The 22,042-nt window shown below is 41.2% G+C and overlaps 1 protein-coding gene across 4 annotated transcripts in view; it reads left to right on the forward strand.

The window, feature by feature from the left end:
- Nucleotides 1-3,593: 3,593 nt before the first annotated feature.
- LOC124114473 (tyrosine-protein kinase STK-like) overlaps nucleotides 3,594-22,042 on the forward strand; it is a 43,784-nt gene continuing 25,335 nt past the window's right edge. Inside the window, exons 1-2 of one of the 4 annotated variants that reach the window (XM_046475047.2) lie at nucleotides 3,594-3,730; nucleotides 12,174-12,640. The gene's annotated coding sequence lies outside the window, so the exon portion shown is untranslated. Of the gene's footprint in view, nucleotides 3,731-12,155; nucleotides 12,641-22,042 lie in introns of those variants that run through there. The other 3 variants (XM_046475042.2, XM_046475045.2, XM_046475044.2) reach the window with 3 other exon arrangements.

The raw sequence follows: 22,042 nt of genomic DNA on the forward strand, positions 1-22,042 counted from the left end.
TTGTTTGAAGGACCCCAAACGCGAGGACTGCTGCTTGTTTGTTTGTGAGTTTAACGCCGCACTCAGCAATATTCCAGCTCTATGAAGGCGGGCTGTAAATAATTATAAATAATCGCAACTTGGATACGATGACCTGCATCAACCAAGTCAGGGAACCTCACCACCCGATCCCGAACATTAGGAAAACAATGGATAAATGAGTTGGATTTTCCTCCGCTTTTAATGTTTGTTTGTTTGTTTGTTTGTTTGTTGTTTAACGCCGCACTCAGCCATATTCCAGCTATATGACGACGGTCTGTAACATAATCGAGTCTGGACCAGACAATCCAGTGATTAACATCATGAGCATAGATCCACGCAATTGGGATCGATGACATGTATCAACCAAGTCAGCGAACCTCACCACCCGATCCCGTTAGTCGCCTCTTGCGACAAAGCATAATCGCCTTTAACGACCAGCATGATTTGCTCGAGGACTGTTGTATATTACGAGATAAAGTCAACATTTTACTGTATTGCATGTAAATGTATATAAAAAGTTGCAGTTATTTTGTGAATAAATGTCCACTTACATCGTTACCTTGTGTTGTGTTGTGTTATGTTCACAAGAAATACATGACTATCATCCCAGGTGTCTTTTTGGGGTCTTACTATATAACACTGAAATTCGTTCCCCTTACGTCATACTTTATCTCAACGGGCATTATTTTACGTAAGTGTGATGAATATATTTTGGGATATGTTTTTGTAGTGAGGACTGAGCACACAAATTCATAAATGTATGCCCCAAAACTATTCATGATCCAAAACGTTTTTGTTCAATATTTTTTACCAGAGGCAAAGACGACAGTAGTTGAGTGAATCTCATTAACACCCGGGGGCACGGGTGGCCCAGTCGTCTAAGGCGCCGCAATTCGCTGTGCAGAGTTGCGTCCCTGGGGCACGCCAGAAACCTATGATTGTGGGTTCGAATCCCGGTTCGCCCCGATTATGTTTCTAGGTTTGTCAGCACCATACCCCTCGTGGGTTTCACCGAAGTGGTAAACGTCTGAGACCTGCATCACTTCGGGCTTTCCTCCCACATTAAGCTGACACGCCGCGATATAACTGGAATACTGCGAAAAGCGGCGTTAAACCCAACTCACTCACTCATTAACACCCTGACAATACCTACCACAGTCAACACTAGCTTTGTCATCAGTCAAGTACAGAAAATAAAAACCAAATGCCGACGGAGTAATAAACCAATCATATATTAAACATTCTATAATTCCTGTTTATGTTCCAGAACCCCATTTTGCCAGTCTATCAGCATACCTTATTGTTTGTTTGTTTGCTTCTTGTTTAACGCCGCACTCAGCAAAATTCCAGCTATATGACGGCGGTCTGTAATCGAGTCTGGACCAGACAATCCAGTGATTGGCATCATGAGCATCGATCCATGTAATTGGGATACGATGACATGCATCAACCAAATCAGCGAGCCTGACCACCCTTAGGCGCCTCGTACGACAAGCATAGTCACCTGTTTAGGGTTGCTGAAGACCTATTCTAACCCGGATCTTCACGGGTCTATCTTACTGACAATATCCGGCTCTTGAATGTGAATACAGGATTAGTACTTACTGACCGATCCAGTACTAACTCATCCTTGCAGTACTGACTAATTGGTACATGAAGTTTTCTGTGCATCATCACATCTCACAGTGATGGTATGAGGCCGCTTGCTATACCCCACTGACACACCGACAAAGATTTTTAGAAACCGCCGATATCGTCATGACTTCAAAGGCTTAACAATTGTTTACTGAAGTATTGACGACGGCCAATCAAGTGAACGAGTTAGGGAGTACTTTGCCTTTAGACTTTTCATGAACAACTGAATTTAATAACTTAAAAAAACATGAAAAATACATTTACCCCAAAAGTCATAAATACTCAGGTATGTAGTGACGAGTGAGGTGGAAATGACGCCAAATGTATACAATATTGTGAGGCAGGTCTTAGACATTTATGGGTATGTATCTGACACACAATAGCCCTCAGTCGGGACGAACTTCGGATCCAGCTGGCACAAACCTTTGCTTGGCCACTAGTTACTCCGTGATACGTGTCCGATGCCCTTCCACTTGAAGGCCTCCAACCAAGTTCCACAACAACGTAACATATTGTTTGAGTGAGTGAGTATGGTTTTTCGCCGCTTTTAGCACTATTCCAACAATATCACGGCGGGGGACACCAGAAATGGGCTTCACACATTGTACCCATGTTGGGAATCGAACCCGGGTCTTCGGCATGACGAGCGAACGCTTTAACCACTAGGCTACCCGACCGCCCCACATATTGTTTGACGATACTGAAGAGAATTAACTATGACTACAATGGGGTCCTGCTGTTGGTGTAGAGACTCCACGACAATAGTCCGATGAACCAGAAATGGCTGTGAATAACATTCGTTTGCAAGTACGGCATTTAAACTATCAATCTCAAGGCTACACAACAACCCTGAACTGGCTGTCAGGTGACAGAATGGCTTGGGGGAAACTTGACACACAACGGTCTTTTGTTCCCCAAACATCAAAGCGATCTAGTAGGATATTGTTTACTGAAGAAGAAGAAAAGATATAGTAAAGGTGAAAGCGTTTTATTTAGTCTATCGTTAAGTATGTCCCCAGACGAAGGAACACTTAATCAGAAATTCTATCTGCGGGTTGTTAGCGCAAGAACGGGAAAAAAAGAGTGTGTTGCTGTTTAGGATTTGCTAGTGACGTAACTTCTACAGTCTGTCACACACTGTGCATGGAATTATTCAGCGATGACTAATGGCTTATAGAAGAGCAAGAACCACGACTTCTTCAATCTTGCGCTTTCAATTGGCAGGTATGTGTGAAGTGTCTTCAGTATTGTTGTCTTACGGGAGAGCATCAGTCTCGTAGTGAGCGGGTATGGTTTAACGCCGCTTTTAGCAATATTCCAGCAATATCACGGCGGGAGACACCAGAAATGGGCTTCACACATTCCCATGTCGGGAATCGAACCCGGGTCTTTGGTGTGGCGAGCGAACGCTTTAACCACTAGACTGCCCGACCGACCCCAGTCTCGTAGTCATAGCCTGTTGACAAATATTTTTATGACATGACAAACTGATTAATGTTAAAGTGTATACGCAGGCGAACTTACTTGGATTGTAAAATTGTTGTTGTGCAATATAAATGTCTATAGTTTTGGTTTGTGATATTTTTTTTATACACATCTTTGGTCCAGTTTGGTCCAGTTATTCTCTTTTAATGTAAGCGGGGTTATCTCCCTTGACAGGATGAAGTGTACGTGGAAATGAGAGTAAGGATATCCCTCTCCCCTTGGTCAACTGTTTAGTATGAAGGAGGTAGGATTTGGGGCGGAAGATCATTTGAATGGAAGAACGCGGTTATCTCCCCTTAGCTGCATCACAAAGGTCATGTAAGGTCATGGTCTTGTGCATTTAGGCAGCTGTACGACAGGTAGATCTTCCCCCCACGCACACACATACACGCACGCACACACCAAACACACACACAGACACACACACAGACACACACACACACACACACACACAAACATAGGTCAACTCCCCTTGGTCAGTTGTGTTAATGTAAGTTTAGCGGCCATGACATTTTCGAATCCCATGATGGCATTTGAACCACGCACCTTCGGACGAGTTGTCCCCATGTGTCCAGGATAACCTGACAAGGTAAGCACGCTAACTATTGCATGACTTCGCGCTCTGCTTTGTAAGCTTTGGGTTAACTCCCCTGATGAGCCGTGTCAATGTAAGCACAGGTTTAACTCCCCTTGGTCAGATTTGTTTCTGGTTTAATGTAAGCACAGGGTTATCTCCCCTTGGTTAGATTTGTTAAGGTTCGTCTACAATAAATCAGAATCAGTCGTTTGGACAGCAGTTTTCATAGAGGAGACTCAGAAATCTGGCTGCTGTGATAAAATGGTTTTGTGTAAGATTTTTTATGTTGTTTTTTTTTAATGTAGATCTTTCCAGTAATTAAACCGGCCATATTTTTGCCATATTTAGTTATGTATTTTCCAAAATGGTGACTTTTGCTGAATGTGACCACAGATATTTTCAAGCAACTGACATTTGGTGCAGAACTAGGTGGTGTGTTTAGCTTCCTGTACTCGGAAAAGGAACTGGTTCAGCTAGCCCAAATTTGTGTTTTTATTGCAGCTTTAAGGCCAGACTATATGCATGCATATACATGCAATGGCTGTTGAATGCCTACTTTTTTAAAACAAATACCATATTCGACGTAATAAGCGCCCCGGGTGCTCTCAAAATTAGAAATAGGGGGCTCTTATTAGAATATTATTTTGGTGAAAAAAAACCATAGATGAAAGATAAATTTTGTGGTTTATGTTGACAGCCTGAAGTGTTTATATGCGACATATATATTTTTCCAGAATTTAATTGCCTATAATTAAGGGTGTATATAACACATGAGTGCGTATTATACGCGAATAAATAAGTCCTTTGTACATTGATCAATCGGAAGGGATGCAAATTGGGCTTGTTCACTAGCCAATATATCAGCAAATATCGTTGTGGGCGCTTATTAGAGCGGGGCGCTTATTATGTCGAATACGGTATGCAATGTTACTATAAAATTTGGGAAAACATTTGGTTTTGTGCATCCTTAAGGGGCAAGTAATAAAATGATTATTAACCCATGTATCCTAAGAGGCTGAAGTAGGATACATGGGTCAATAGTTTTTATTTTTTTAATGTAAGCCTAGGGTTAACTCCACCTGGTCAGCCTCAGTGTTTATGGACTGCCTCCGTGGTCTAGTGGTAGAGCGTCTCCCCGGAGAGCGGAAGCACCTTCACAGGAAAGTTACAGAAAACACAAAAGTCTGCTCAGAGTGCTACCATGTCGAGAAGTTGCCATGCACTCCTATCTGTAACTGACCGCCTCTGTGGTCTAGTGGTAGAGCGTCCGCCCCTGAGAGCAGAAGGTCCAGGGTTCAATCCCAGGGCGCCCATACCAAAAGACGTTAAAAGATGGTATTTGTTGTTTCCCTGTCTTGCGCTCGGCATTAAGGGGCTAAAACAAGGACTCGTCAGCTCGGAGTCAGTATACTGTGTCTGAGTGGGGTATTCATGTACAGCATGGGTATTTCAGTGGGCAAGCACTATAAAATCAGCATTAGTCTGGACTAGTACACACACACACGTACATGCACATCGCTATTTAAGCTGAATAATCTTGGACGCAACGTTAAACCCCACTTCACTTCACCTCACCTTACTGCTTATCCCAAAGGGTCAAGAAAACTTTTCCAACTGCTGACCCATTTAGCAAATTCTCTTTCACTGCCAAATCCATGTCTTATGCAACATTTGTAAAAACATGTATTTACATATAAACATGTATTATATTGTGTAATATACTAATCTACTTGCACTTCAAAAGCCAAAGTTCTGTTCAGATTCTTGCTAAATTGTGTGCATAATGTGACTTCTTTTCTTAAAACTGACGTAGCAAGCTTTGGTGGCAATTTATTTTGAACAAAAGGTCTTTACAAGCCTTGTATAAGAGAAGATGGATGTAATCCTGTCTAACTGCCTTTTTGCTATTAATATATCCCAGTTTGGGTGGAGAGACAGGTTTAGTACAAAGTACATACATACAATTGAGGTCATGTCAATATTTGAAGTGACCCGACACACATTTGTACAATGTCCATAGAGGAACATGTGAGTTTGCAAGCATGCTTCGTTCTTTCATACTGGTGAGCTGCTTGGTTAGGATTGTTAGATGTGGCACACTGTTTCCTACATACATTCCTACATCAGTCTGATGACTTAAGTCAGAGCTTCAGATACATTTTTGAGCAATTGAGTTTTTACTCTAGGGTTTCTTTTTTAATTGGGGTATTACATTTTCCATTGGGTAACCACTATATTGGATTTTTCCCCAAAAGTAGTGAACATTTTAAGATTTTGAAAAATGAAATAATGTTTTAGATGTAAATAACTGTTTTGAATATATAGGCTTTACTTGGAAAGTAAATTAGCTTGTAATTGTGTTTCGGAAAACAGCTGCTTTCTATGCATGCTGAAAAGTTTCATTGCTGTTTTTATACATTTGAGTATTTCATTTAATGCATGCATTTTTGTACGCAAGTTAATTGAAAGTAATTGGGTTTTGAATATTTTTGGGGGTTATTTTACACAAATATGCTGCTTATCTGTAGCTCTGTAAAGTTTTGAGGTACAAATAAAAAAAGATTTTTCAATGCCATGAAGAAGTTATCTAATAAATCAAAATATTACATGTATTAAAATATATTTTCACTTTTTGTTCTGAGTTGAGCAGGTAAATAAAAAAAATCTTTTTACATGATTCAAGGCCTTTTGGAGAGAATTATTTAGGGTGGATTTTTCTGACTGATGTAATACTATCACAATGTGTCACCCAGAGTATGGTGTTGAGTGAGTGAGGGAGTGAGGAGAGAGGGATATGTTCAGGTATATTTGATTGTAGGGACCCGTGAAGATCCGGGGTAGAATTGGTCTTCAGCAATACATGCTTGCCGTGAGAGGCGACTATGCTTGTCGTAAGAGGCGACTATAATGGGGTCGGGTGGTCAGGCTCGCTGACTTGGTTGATTCATGTCATCGATCCCAAATGCGTGGATCGATGCTCATGATGTCAATCACTGGATTGTCTGGTCCAGACTCGATTATTTACAGATCGCCGTCATATAGCTGGAATATTGCTGACTCCGGGGTTCAACAAACAAACAAACAAACAAACAAACAAACAAACAAGCCAGAGGGGAACCTTGCATGCCTTACAAATATTTAATACATGACAAGGGTCCATGGCACATTGCTTGACATCAAATGTCAGTCTCAGGGAATGATTTAACCATATAAAACATGCAACAGTGCAACTGCATATTGAAAAATGCAACCTATTATTAATCTCTATATGCACCTGGTGCACCTCGAAATTTTCAAATTTGTGACACTTACCGTACTAAGAAAGCTTTCTACACAACATCAATCTTTGAATTCAAAACATATTATTTACCATACAACATCAATATTCCCAGTGTTATGTGTAATTTGACAATGTCCTTTGGGCTTGGCTTCATCAAATGAATCATAGGCTAAAAATATAATAGTCTTGGTCCTTAAGCACCGCCCGCATCCTCATAAAGTCTCAGCCGCATGTTTCAGTTTCAACAAATATGAAAATCCTAAAACTTAAAAACAATGCGATCAAATATAGCACACAGTTCAGTTCGCACTGCTTTACTGCTTTGGTCATGGTGGCAAAAGGCGTCACTCACTCACTCACTCACTCACTCTTGGTAGCCATTGTCCCTTGCTTCTCACTCACTCACTCACTCACTCACCCGATCACTCACTCACTCACTCTTGGTAGCCATTGTCCCTTGCTTCTCTCACTCACTCACTCACTCACTCACTCACAGTAGCCATTGTCTCTTGCTTCTCTCACTCACTCACTCACTCACTCACTCACTCACTCACTCACCCACCCACTGCATACACGACAGATTTGTGTTAAAATGTTTTTCAGCTTCTTCTTCAATCCTTTGAAAAGTTATATTCAAGAAATTTGAACTGAAGTGTATCAGTTTCCTGTATTAATCCATAGCCCTGATATAACTCATGACCAACATGCCGGACACTTCGTGACAGATGGGACAGATATTATAAATGGTTTAATCATAGTTGTCAGTCCCGTCAGTACAGGTCAGTGATATGTCATCACTAGTTTCTGCTCGTGCTTCCTGTTCAGATTTCTGTAGTGGCTGTCCTCGTGTACTGTCAGTGTTGAAAGTCGGTCGCAAGCAGTAGTAGGAAGTCTATATAGATACATTTCTGAATAATAGGAGTGTGATTGGTCTTAGGACTATTTTATATTTTACTTGCCCCACTACCTCATTTTATGTAAAATTTACTTCCCTACGTTGATTCCTACGTGCAACATCTGCTGGAATGACGTATGGGATTCACAACAGACCAATCAGCTGTCATACCTGTTACTGAATGTGATTCAAAAAGACTTTAAACGTCAAGGTGACCTTGAATCCAACAAGAAGTTCATGACATTCAGTCGTACGTGAATTAAATATTTTCCTATAACACTGCCAAGTTTGATATGTTTCTGTTGGTAACCTTCATTCTTATAGCATGTTTCTTTTGCGTTTCTTTTGGGGTTGAGTATATATTCCTATCTTCATTAAATCCTGTTATCATAAATACCCTTCCTGAATGTATTTAAAGGAGGTTAGGATGATTCAGAAGACTATAAATGAGGAGATGAACTGTGTGTTCAATGTACTTCTCTGTTTCTGTTGATTTGATGGTGCTAAATTGAATGGAGAACCTCACACGCACTGAGAGGTTTCAAATGGGCCAGAGGTCATGAGGGTCAAACAGACAGGCCACAGTGAGTGAGTGAGTTGGGTTTAACGCTGCTTTTAACAGTATTCCAGTTATATTAGGGCGTGTCAGCTCAATGTGGGAGGAAGTCACAATACACTGAAGTCACAATACACTGAAGTCACAGTACACTGAAGTCACAATACACTGAAGTCACAGTACACTGAAGTCACAGTACACTGAAGTCACAATACACTTAAGTCACAATACACTGAAGTCACAATACACTGAAGTCACAGTACACTGAAGTCACAATACACTGAAGTCACAATACACTGAAGTCACAATACACTGAAGTCACAGTACACTGAAGTCACAATACACTGAAGTCACAATACACTGAAGTCACAGTAAACTGAAGTCACAATACACTGAAGTCACAATACACTGAAGTCACAATACACTGAAGTCACAATACACTGAAGTCACAATACACTGAAGTCACAGTACACTGAAGTCACAATACACTGAAGTCACAGTACACTGAAGTCACAGTACACTGAAGTCACAATACACTGAAGTCACAATACACTGAAGTCACAATACACTGAAGTCACAGTACACTGAAGTCACAATACACTGAAGTCACAATACACTGAAGTCACAGTACACTGAAGTCACAATACACTGAAGTCACAATACACTGAAGTCACAGTACACTGAAGTCACAATACACTGAAGTCACAATACACTGAAGTCACAGTACACTGAAGTCACAATACACTGAAGTCACAATACACTGAAGTCACAGTACACTGAAGTCACAGTACACTGAAGTCACAGTACACTGAAGTCACAATACACTGAAGTCACAATACACTGAAGTCACAATACACTGACGTCACAATACACTGAAGTCACAGTACACTGAAGTCACAGTACACTGAAGTCACAATACACTGAAGTCACAATACACTGAAGTCACAATACACTGAAGTCACAGTACACTGAAGTCACAGTACACTGAAGTCACAATACACTGAAGTCACAATACACTGAAGTCACAATACACTGAAGTCACAGTACACTGAAGTCACAATACACTGAAGTCACAATACACTGAAGTCACAGTACACTGAAGTCACAATACACTGAAGTCACAGTACACTGAAGTCACAGTACACTGAAGTCACAGTACACTGAAGTCACAATACACTGAAGTCACAATACACTGAAGTCACAGTACACTGAAGTCACAATACACTGAAGTCACAATACACTGAAGTCACAGTACACTGAAGTCACAGTAGACTGAAGTCATAATACACTGAAGTCACAGTACACTGAAGTCATAATACACTGAAGTCACAGTACACTGAAGTCACAGTAGACTGAAGTCACAGTACACTGAAGTCACAGTAGACTGAAGTCATAATACACTGAAGTCACAATACACTTAAGTCACAATACACTGAAGTCACAATACACTGAAGTTACAGTACACTGAAGTCACAATACACTGAAGTCACATTACACTGAAGTCACAATACACTGAAGTCAAAGTACACTGAAGTCACAATACACTGAAGTCACAATACACTGAAGTCACAGTACACTGAAGTCACAATACACTGAAGTCACAATACACTGAAGTCACAATACACTGAAGTCACAGTACACTGAAGTCACAATACACTGAAGTCACAATACACTGAAGTCACAGTACACTGAAGTCACAATACACTGAAGTCACAATACACTGAAGTCACGGTACACTGAAGTCACAATACACTGAAGTCACAGTACACTGAAGTCACAGTAAACTGAAGTCACAATACACTGAAGTCACAGTACACTGAAGTCACAATACACTGAAGTCACAATACACTGAAGTCACAGTACACTGAAGTCACAATACACTGAAGTCACAATACACTGAAGTCACAATACACTGAAGTCACAGTACACTGAAGTCAGTGTTTAGTGAAACATATCTTATTTGCATAAAACAGAAGATTATCTGACATAACTGAACAATGTATAAATTTCTAAGTTTAGTTTATTATAACATTAAGCAGTATGATACCCAGCCTGTCAAAGTTTTGGGTCATAACGTGACTGGAAGATTATCCTGTGAGTCATGGGTGCTCCTTGACTGAACATAGAGATGTATACCTGGTCACTCAGCCTCGTCAGTGTAACGTCTCCACACAACATGTCACACTCTACTTGTGAAGGCAAGCTAAGGCGGTCTGTGGATCAGGACGAGGAGGGTGTTAAACTGACACTATGACTATCCTCTGAAAGTTGTGTCAAGAAGATATTGGTGACCTCAGATCAGCTTCAAAGAGATGTTGTCAGGGCTGACCATTTCATATTATAGGGGTGGGGATTTGAGGATAGGGAAGGGTTCAGACTTATATTTTTTTAAAAACAATAACTTCTTCCTGAAAATGCTGGATTTTTTTCCTCTTAGGGTCCCTCTCCCTTTATAAAATTAGTTTGGATTGATAATATATATATAGGTTTGTTACTTTATAGCTATGTAACTATTATATATTTGTTGGTTTGTATGCTTGGTAGGCGTCGTCCCTTTCTTCTCAAACCCCACTCACTCACTCACTCACTCTTGGTAGGCATCATCCCTATCTTCTCCATCCCCACTCACTCGCTCACTCACTCACTCACTCACTCTTGGTAGGCATCGTCCCTTTCTTTTCCATCCCCACTCACTCACTCACTCACTCACTCACTCACTCACGGTAGGCATCGTCCCTATCTTCTCCATCCCCACTCGCTCACTCACTCACTCACTCTTGGTAGGCATCGTCCCTATCTTCTCCATCCCCACTCACTCACTCACTCACTCTTGGTAGGCATCGTCCCTATCTTCTCCATCCCCACTCACTCACTCACTCACTCACTCTTGGTAGGCATCGTCCCTATCTTCTCCATCCCCACTCACTCACTCACTCACTCTTGGTAGGCATCGTCCCTATCTTCTCCATCCCCACTCACTCACTCACTCACTCACTTACTCTTGGTAGGCATCGTCCCTATCTTCTCCATCCCCACTCACTCACTCACTCACTCACTCTTGGTAGGCATCGTCCCTATCTTCTCCATCCCCACTCACTCACTCACTCACTCTTGGTAGGCATCGTCCCTATCTTCTCCATCCCCACTCACTCACTCACTCACTCTTGGTAGGCATCGTCCCTATCTTCTCCATCCCCACTCGCTCACTCACTCACTCACTCTTGGTAGTCATCGTCCCTATCTTCTCCATCCCCACTCACTCACTCACTCACTCTTGGTAGGCATCGTCTCTATCTTCTCCATCCCCACTCACTCACTCACTCACTCTTGGTAGGCATTGTCCCTATCTTCTCCATCCCCACTCACTCACTCACTCACTCACTCACTCACTCACTCACTCACTCACTCACTCACTCGCTCACTCACTCACTCTTGGTAGGCATCGTCCCTTTCTTTTCCATCCCCAATCGCTCACTCACTCACTCACTCACTCACTCACTCACTCACTCACCCTTGGTAGGTATCATTCCTCCCTATTTCTCACTCACTCACTCACCTCTTACAAACTCAAATATTTTCTAATAATTATTACTCATACCGATAATATATGTAACAATTACCATAATAGATGATATGAAAAAAATGTGTCAAATTACCAGGACATACATTAGTCAGAAAACTGCATTTCCGATTTGAGTAATTCCAAAAACAACTCTATTGACAGACCTGTCCACGGGAACTGTTTCGTCACAACACTCTCCCCAAGCCAGGAGGCCTGCTCCCTGACAAATACTCACAGCCTACCTACCAGGGTGCAACTGTACTTGCCAAGCAGGTAGCAGGCAGCAAATACATATCGGGGAATCCCTTTCAACTAAAGAATGCATCTGTAGGAGTTGTGCTCTGTGTCATCTATCAGCTGCTTGAAAGCCATGCTTGAATCCACATTGCTCTATTGTAGCAATCTTTGTCGACCCAATGAAGCATTGCAGGTATGCAACAGACATGGTGACTAGCGGGAACTCCTTACAGTGGCGGAGTGTGTTAGCTGAGTGTGAAGTATACGTGTAAGTTGCCATGCATTAAGTAATGCAGCTTCTTTCCAGCAAGTTGATGATCACACAAAGAGACATGTTCATCATCACAGGAAGGGATAACTGCTTGCTGGACTAACTGACCATCTTATGTAAGGTGAGTTAAACTATCTTCAGCCTTTGGGATTCGTTTTAGAATATATTCAGTGTGAGCATGGACACTTAATACGATATTTAGGGTCCATGGTGTGAGTATTTCATTGATACTGAGAATGGGGTGAGATCAATAACCTGATGAGGCCGGGTATATACTAAAACGTTGTGTGACAGATGTGTTGTGTGTGGGGAGTTCAACTGCCTACTGCCTTGGGATTCATCTTAGAATATATTCAGTGTGAGCATGGACACTTAATACGATATTTAGGGTCCATGGTGTGAGTATTTCATTGATACTGAGAACGGGGTGAGATCAATAACCTGATGAGCCCGGGTATATACTAAAACGTTGTGTGACAGATGTGTTGTGTGTGGGGAGTTCAACTGCCTACTGCCTTGGGATTCATCTTAGAATATATTCAGTGTGAGGAAGGGTTTCATTGATGCTGAGCACAGGGTGAGATCAATATTCTGATGTGGCCGGGTATATACTAAAATGTCTTGTGACAATTGTGTGATGTATGGGGAGTTCAGCTATCTACTGCCTTTGGGATTCATCTTAGAATCGGTGGGAGGCAGCATTTTATTGATGCTGAGCACAGGATGAGATCAATAATGAGTGGGGTATATACCAAAACATATTGTGACAATTGTGCGATGTATGTGGAGTTCAGCTGTCTACTGCATTGTGATTCAAGATGTAACTAATCAACTAATTGGCTCAGTCAGTAAGTGGATGACGGTATAAGTATATGGTTAATTTCTGTCAGTTCACTAGTATTGATTTGAAACATCGAACAGATAATATTATGTTTGAACAAAAGTAAGATGTTTGTGTAAAATGAAAATATGAAGTTCATTGTAATTTCCAGCTATTAACAATATCATATAAATTCCTGTGACAGAGTCCAATACTAGGGCTGGGACGGGTAACTCGGGTACATCGGTCGGGTGGGTCCTGAGTAGGACCAGTACCAACAGGACTACCCAGACCCTTGGTTAGCCATGTGATATGTTTAATGACTAAAATGATCAAGAATTCTATGGTTACACTACAAGTCACTAATGTTCGCATTTCTTCCTGACTATGCACCCATTCCTTTATATGTTTGAATAAAGATAAAACTTAAGTCAACATCGGTGTATGCATGACCAGATCGTTTTATATGTGTATCTAAACACATTTTGGCAGGGCTATGGTCAAACTATTCTCAATCAGACATTTTGTATCCAACTCTTGAGACCTGCAGCGGGTACCCAGGTAGGGTTGGGTAATAGGTGGGTGGGTAACCGGGTAGTTCATTCGGACTCATCCTAGCCCTATCCAATACTATGTTGTGTACAGTGTTGGTTATGTCATGATTCCCAGGTACTTACGGCACATCACGTTCACGGAGCAGGATCTCAGTCATTTGTTTCTGCTACATGTTTTGTTGACCTTCAATCACACTTTGTGAAAGAGAAAAACTTGTTCTACTCTCACAATTCTATACCCTCACTCACTGATGGACTGCCCCCCTGGTCTAGTGGTAGATCGTCCGCCCAGAGAGCAGAACGTCTGGGGCTCGATCCCCGGCTGTGTTATACCAAAAGACGTTAAAAAATGGTACTTGTTGTTACCCAGCCTGGTGCTCGGCATAATCAAAATCAAGGCTCTGTCAGGTATTCATCCCCTTTTATCAAAATCCCGGATCTGCCACTGGTGTGCATCCCCTTTTTATCAAAATCTTGGATCTGCCACTTGTATTCATCCCCCTTTATCAAAATCCCGGATCTGCCACTGGTGTGCATCCCCTTTTTATCAAAATCCTGGATCAGCCACTGGTGTGCATCCCCCTTTATCAAAATCTTGGATCTGCCACTGGTGTGCATCCCCTTTTTATCAATATCCTGGCTCGGCCACTGGTGTGCATCCCCTTTTTATCAAAATCCCGGATCTGCCACTGGTGTGCATCCCCTTTTTATCAAAATTCCGGATCTCCCACTGGTGTGCATCCCCTTTTTATCAAAATCCTGGATCTGCCACTGGTGTGGATCCCTTTTTTATCAAAATCCTGGATCTGCCACTGGTGTGCATCCCCTTTTTATCAAAATCCTGGATCTGCCACTGGTGTGCATCCCCTTTTTATCAAAATCCCAGATCTGCCACTGGTGTGCATCCCCTTTTTATCAAAATCCTGGATCTGCCATTGGTGTGCATCCCCTTTTTATCAAAATCCCGGATCGGCCACTGGTGTGCATCCCCTTTTTATCAAAATCCCGGATCTGCCACTGGTGTGCATCCCCTCTTTATCAAAATCTTGGATCTGCCAAGTATTGTGTAACATATATAGCTATCACGTACAGGTATTGTGTATCATATGTAGGTATCATGTACAGGTAGTGTGTATCAGGACTGTTTAATCGGTAATATAATGTACCAAAGGCAATATTTAAACTGAAGCTTGAGAAAGCTGATGTCAATTAAAAGCCTTATCCCTGTTAGTGATAAATATCCATGTTCAGATTTATTATTTTTAAAGAGTGCATGTCAGTAATTACATGTCCTCATTGTAAATGTGTTTGAGGTGACATGTTCAGGTTTATTGTTTAAAGAGTGCATGTCAGTAATTACATGTCCTCATTGTAAATGTGTTTGAGGTGACATGTTCAGGTTTATTGTTTAAAGAGTATATGTCAGTAATTACATGTCCTCATTGTCAATGTGTTTGAGGTGACACGTGCAGGTTTATTGTTTAAAGAGTGCATGTCATTAATTACATGTCCTCATTGTCAATGTGTTTGAGATGACACGTTCAGGTTTATTGTTTAAAGAGTATATGTCAGTAATTACATGTCCTCATTGTAAATGTATTTGAGGTGACACGTTCAGGTTTATTGTTTAAAGAGTATATGTCAGTAATTACATGAACTCATTGTCAATGTGTTTGAGGTGACACGTGCAGGTCTATTGTTTAAAGAGTATATGTCAGTAATTACATGTTCTCATTGTCAATGTGTTTGAGGTGACACGTTCAGGTTTATTGTTTAAAGAGTATATGTCAGTAATTACATGAACTCATTGTCAATGTGTTTGAGGTGACATGTTCAGGTCTATTGTTTAAAGAGTATATGTCAGTAATAACATGTTCTCATTGTCAATGTGTTTGAGATGACACGTGCAGGTTTATTGTTTAAAGAGTATATGTCAGTAATTACATGTTCTCATTGTCAATGTGCTTGAGGTGACACGTTCAGGTTTATTGTTTAAAGAGTATATGTCAGTAATTACATGTCCTCATTGTCAATGTGTTTGAGGTGACACGTGCAGGTTTATTGTTTAAAGAGTATATGTCAGTAATTACATGAAATCATTGTCAATGTATTTGAGGTGACACGTTCAGGTCTATTGTTTAAAGAGTATATGTCAGTAATAACATGTTCTCATTGTCAATGTGTTTGAGGTGACACGTGCAGGTTTATTGTTTAAAGAGTATATGTCAGTAATTACATGTTCTCATTGTCAATGTGTTTGAGGTGACATGTTCAGGTCTATTGTTTAAAGAGTATATGTCAGTAATTACATGAACTCATTGTCAATGTGTTTGAGGTGACACGTGCAGGTTTATTGTTTAAAGAGTATATGTCAGTAATTACATGAACTCATTGTCAATGTGTTTGAGGTGACACGTTCAGGTTTTCTGTAGAAGTACCGTATTCGACGTAATAAGTGCCCCGCTCTAATAAGTAACAAGTGCCCACGGCGATATTTGCTAATATATTGGCTAGTGAACAATCCCAATTAGCACCCCTTCTGATTGATCAATGTACACAAGACTTATGTATTCGCGTATAATACACATTCTAGTGTTTTGTGCACCCTAAATTATGGGCAATTAAATTCTGGAAAAATATATCTGTCGTATATAACATTTCAGGCTGTCAGCATAAACCACGAAATTTATCCTTTAACTCCACCAAAATAATATTCTAATAAGAGCCCCCTATTTCTAATTTTGAGAGCGTCCTGGGCGCATATTATGTCGAATACGGTATGTCATCTTGGTACAGCAGTAGCCATGTCTTAATCCTGAAAACAGCCAAAAGAAAAAAGTTCTGTTTTTCTGAGAGTAACTATCCCTGAAATGGGATTCTTGCCACATGAATATTCTAGTAGATTGTGTTTACACACCAACTGGAGCTAAACATTCACATGATCTACCATTCGTGACGAGGTGCAACTATTTGAGCAATCTGGTGTTATCCTGTCCTGGTATCCACAACCTCCCTAATGATCAACTTGGTATGTTAAAGAGAACATATTGATCGATTCCTTTATATCAATATTGATTGAGTCTGTGTTATTGATGGATTAATGTTTTATGAGCTCACATCATTGCCAACATATAGGTTTTTGCTAAAGGTGAGGCGAGGTGGGGTTTAACGGCATGTTCAAGATTATTGCATTTATATAGCGACGTGCATGTACGTGTGTGTGTTTATGTGGCTGCTTGTACTAGTCCGGACTAATGCCGGTTTTATAGTGCTAGCCCACTTGGATACCATGCCGCAGGTTAACATGAATACCCCACTCAGACACAGTATACTGACTCCGAGCCAACCAGTCCTTGTTTTAGCCCCTTATTGCCGAGCGCCAGACAGGATAACAACAAGTGCCATCTTTTAAAATCTTTTGGTATGACGCGGCCGGGCATCAAACATGGGACTTTTCGTTCTCCGGGCGGATGCTCTACCTCTAGACCATGGAGGCAGTTTTTGCTAAAGCTGATGATACTGAGGATAGAAATAAGGTTGTAATAGAACCAATAAACAGACATACAAAGCGACTACAGCACGTTGACCATTGGTGCTGTTCTTAATAATGAATTTCATTCATGGGTGAATGGTTTCAGTTTCAACCAAGTAATCGATTAAATAAAATGCAATTGATTATTTTATAATCGCACCAGTTCTTTTAAATGAATTTGTAGGAATAATAAAATTGAGTGTAACATGATGAAAATAAAAAAAAAGTTTGTGTTTGTTCTGTGGAACAAAGCAACATGTGCATATGTGTATATGTGTTTGTTGTTTGACGCTGCACTCAGCAATATTCCAGCTTCTTTACTCCTTGTGATTTAAATGAAGTATACTGAGAATGAATGCACTGAATACATGATTATTTTAATTCATATTAAGGTTCACTTATCAATCAATCATTAAATGTTTATTAAACCAAGTAATAAGGTCTATATTTAAACACAGGACATTTTAGCAAAAACAGGATATACTTTTAAAAATGAGTTCCTCCATACATGTAAAACAGAGTTCCTCCATACATGTAAAACAGTGTTCCTACATGCATGTAAAACAGTGTTTCTCCATACATGTAAAACAATGTTCCCCATACATGTAAAACACAGTTTCTATACATGTAAAACAGTGTTCCTCCATACATGTAAAACAGTGTTCCTCCATACATGTAAAACAGTGTTCCACCATACGTGTAAAACAATGTTCCTCCATGCATGTTAAACAGTGTTCCTCCATACATGTAAAACAGTGTTCCTCCATACAAGTAAAACAGTGTTCCTCAATACATGTAAAACAATGTTCCTCCATGCATGTTAAACAGTGTTCCTCCATGCATGTAAAACAGTGTTCCTCCATACATGTAAAACAGTGTTCCTCAATACATGTAAAACAATGTTCCTCCATGCATGTTAAACAGTGTTCCTCCATGCATGTAAAACAGTGTTCCTCCATACATGTAAATCACAGTTCCTCCATACATGTAAAACAGTGTTCCTCCATGCATGTTAAACAATGTTCCTCCATACATGTAAAACAGTGTTCCTCCATACATGTAAAACAATGTTCCTCCATGCATGTAAAACACAGTTCATCCATACATGTAAAACAGTGTTCCATACATGTAAAACAGTGTTCCTCCATGCATGTAAAATAATGTTCCTCCATACATGTAAAACACAGTTCCTCCATGCATGTAAAACAGTGTTCCTCCATGCATGTAAAACAATGTTCCTCCATACATGTAAAACAGTTCCTCCATACATGTAAAACAGTGTTCCTCCATACATGTAAAACAGTGTTCCTCCATACATGTAAAACAATGTTCCTCCATACATGTACAACAGTGTTCCTCCATACAAGTAAAACAGTGTTCCTCAATACATGTAAAACAATGTTCCTCCATGCATGTAAAACACAGTTACTCCATACAAGTAAAACAGTGTTCCTCCATACATGTAAAACAATGTTCCTCCATGTATGTAAAACACAGTTCCTCCATACATGTAAAACAGTGTTGCTCCATACATGTTAAACAGATTTCCTCCATACATGTAAAACAGTGTAGAGTATGCTGACTTGCTGCATGATGCTCTCACTGTCATTCGATATGAATGAACTTTGGTTTCAGTTTCCAGTTTGTACTGTTTCTATTTCCTTATCTCACTAAATGCAGTATCCTTTTGCAAAATAAAGATACTACCAACACAGTCAGGTCTCCCTCCAGCACCAGTCATTAATCCTATATGAAATACCCCGGTAGTTGGGATTTGCAATTTGATAAGGGTCAGTGAAGGGAATCAGGAAGATGTTGCTATGGACATAGGAGGATCTGAGAGGGGGGATTGAGGGGGCTGGGGTTGAGAGAGGTGGGGTTGAGAGGGCTTTGGTTGAGAGAGGTAGGGTTGGGGTTGAGAGGGCTTGGGTTGAGAGAGGTAGGGTTGGGGTTGAGAGGGCTGGGGTTGAGAGAGGTGGGGTTGAGAGTGTTGGGGTTGAGAGGGTGTGGTTGAAAGAGGTGGTGTTGAGAGGGTGTGGTTGAGAGAGGAAGGGTTGAGATGGTTGGGGTTGAGAGAGATGATGGGTTCTTTGGGGTGGGGCTGTAAGGGGTGTGGTTGAGAGAGGTGGGGTTGAGAGAGGTGATAGGCTCTGAGAGGGGTTGAGAGAGATGATGGGTTCTTAGGGATGGGGTTGTGAGAGGTGTGGTTGAGTGAGGTGGGGTTGAGAGAGGTGAATGGTTCTGAGAGGTTGGGTTGAGAGGGCTTGGGTTGAGAGAGGTAGGGTTGGGGTTGAGAGGGCTTGGGTTGAGAGAGGTAGGGTTGGGGTTGAGAGGGCTGGGGTTGAGAGAGGTGGGGTTGAGAGGGCTTGGGTTGAGAGAGGTAGGGTTGGGGTTGAGAGGGCTGGGGTTGAGAGAGGTGGGGTTGAGAGTGTTGGGGTTGAGAGGGTGGGGTAGTGATAGGTGAGGTTGAGAGAGGTATGGTGGAGAGAGGTGGGGTTGAGAGTGCTAGGGTTGAGAGAGATGATGGGTTCTTTGGGGTGGGGCTGTAGGGGGTGTGGTTGAGTGAGGTGGGGTTGAGAGAGGTGATAGGCTCTGAGAGGGGTTGAGAGAGATGATGGGTTCTTAGGGATGGGGTTGTGAGAGGTGTGGTTGAGTGAGGTGGGGTTTAGAGAGGTGAATGGTTCTGAGAGGTTGGGTTGAGAGAGGTGGGATTGTGATAGGTGTGGTTGAGAGAGGTGGGGTTGTGATAGGTGTGGTTGAGAGAGGTGGGATTTGGAGAGGTGGGTTTGAGAAGGCTGGGGTTGAGAGAGGTGATGGGTTCTGAGTGGGGTTGAGAGAGGTGGGGTTGAGAGAGGTGATGGGTTCTGAGAGGGGTTGAGAGAGGTGATGGGTTCTGAGAGGGCTGGGGTTGAGAGAGGTGATGGGTTCTGAGAGGGCTGGGGTTGAGAGAGGTGGGGTTGAGAGAGGTGGGGTTAAGAAAGGTGAGGTTGGGAGAGAAACGCAAATACCATACATATGAAGAATTACTCATATTCAAGAGACATTAGATTGGTTTGATGCACCGACGCTCATGAACGCATCACATGTGACGTCACAGATCTATGACTGGAGATGCACCATTTGCCTCCTACATGATTAGCATGTAAAATTTGGAAATCACGTGCAGCATATCGTGATAACAATTAAGACACTCTGTGGTAACACTTGACTGATTGTTAGTTTTGTCAGTAATTGGTACACACTGGAAACACCTCTTCTTAATGTATGTGGGGCGGTCGGATAGCCTAGTGGTTAAAGCGTTAGCTCGTCACGCCAAAGACACGGGTTCGATTCCCAACATGGGTACAATGTGTGAAGCCCATCTCTGGTGTACCCCGCCGTGATATTGCTGAAATATTGCTAAAAGCAGGGTAAAACCGAACTCACTCACTCACTCACTCTTAATGTATGTTCTATATGTTTCTATGGTTCATGTTCCTTTTGGCAGTGAGTATATATTGTGATTTCCACATTGTGAATCTTCAATTGGAAATGAACAATTTACAATTGAAGATTCACATTGTGGAAATTGTTCATTTCCATTACGTAATATTATGTTTAACTGTGTATAGGGAAAAGGTGGCAATAAGTGTAGCACTTGTGCCCAATCCCTTCGTCCTTTTTATAATCAAGTATGTTTAAAACAAACAAAGAGGTAGTTTTGAGAGAGGTGAGGTTGTGAGAGGTGAGGTTGAGAGTGGGTTATGATGAGTGTAGAAAAAATACTTGGTCAGTACAGAAAATATACTGTAAAACTTGAAATTAATGCATCTCCAAAAGAATGCGACCGCTGGCCCCTAGCAAAAAATGCGACTCAATATGAATGCGACACCCCCTCCTCTCAAGCATCAGTGGATTTATATCTAAACAAAATGTCCGCTGTCAGGTTTACAGGAGAATCCTTACCTTAATCCATCCTTACATTAATCCAATCACACACCAAATAGCATCACTCATTAGCGCTGAGTAGAGTACTTCAGCTAAAAAAATACATGCGCGCTGGCTCGTGTCCGCCTTTGATGCAGTCGCAAAGAGCAAAGACACCGTGTTGGGTGACGTCTGTCTGGACTTGCAGGTGTGATCAGTGATGACATGAGTGAGTAGAATGCTTGACCCCAGCAGTAACAATTCACAGGATGTAATTAGTGTTTGAATGACATTGTTTATATACTTGTAACAAGTGCTGCTCAGTAAACAGTGATGTGGAATACATAGTTGTTTGTTTTCAGCGTATGTCTAAGTTGGTATTTCTGCTATCCAAAATGTCTTATTGTTGATATAAATGCGATGTTTAATCATGCGAGCAAAGACCACTCGCATTTTTTGCATTTAATTCACGCTCGCATTAATATCAAGATTTACAGTAGTTTCCTATGGCCTAGTCACAGGTAACCCAGTGGAAAATGACAACAATACTCTGACTGGGATGATATTGTTAATATTGTAATGATATTCTGTTACCAATGAGTAGGGTGTATTGCGTTGAATGTGGAGCATCATACAGTGATGTACAATAGCTTCAATAAATAACGCTACAAAAACACATCTCAACACAAGCATTCATTGAAAAATGGTTGC

Source organism: Haliotis rufescens, unplaced genomic scaffold (genome assembly GCF_023055435.1).
Source record: "Haliotis rufescens isolate VD_foot unplaced genomic scaffold, xgHalRufe1.0.p SCAF_2, whole genome shotgun sequence".
In the NCBI taxonomy this organism is placed as follows: Eukaryota; Metazoa; Mollusca; class Gastropoda; order Lepetellida; family Haliotidae; genus Haliotis; species Haliotis rufescens.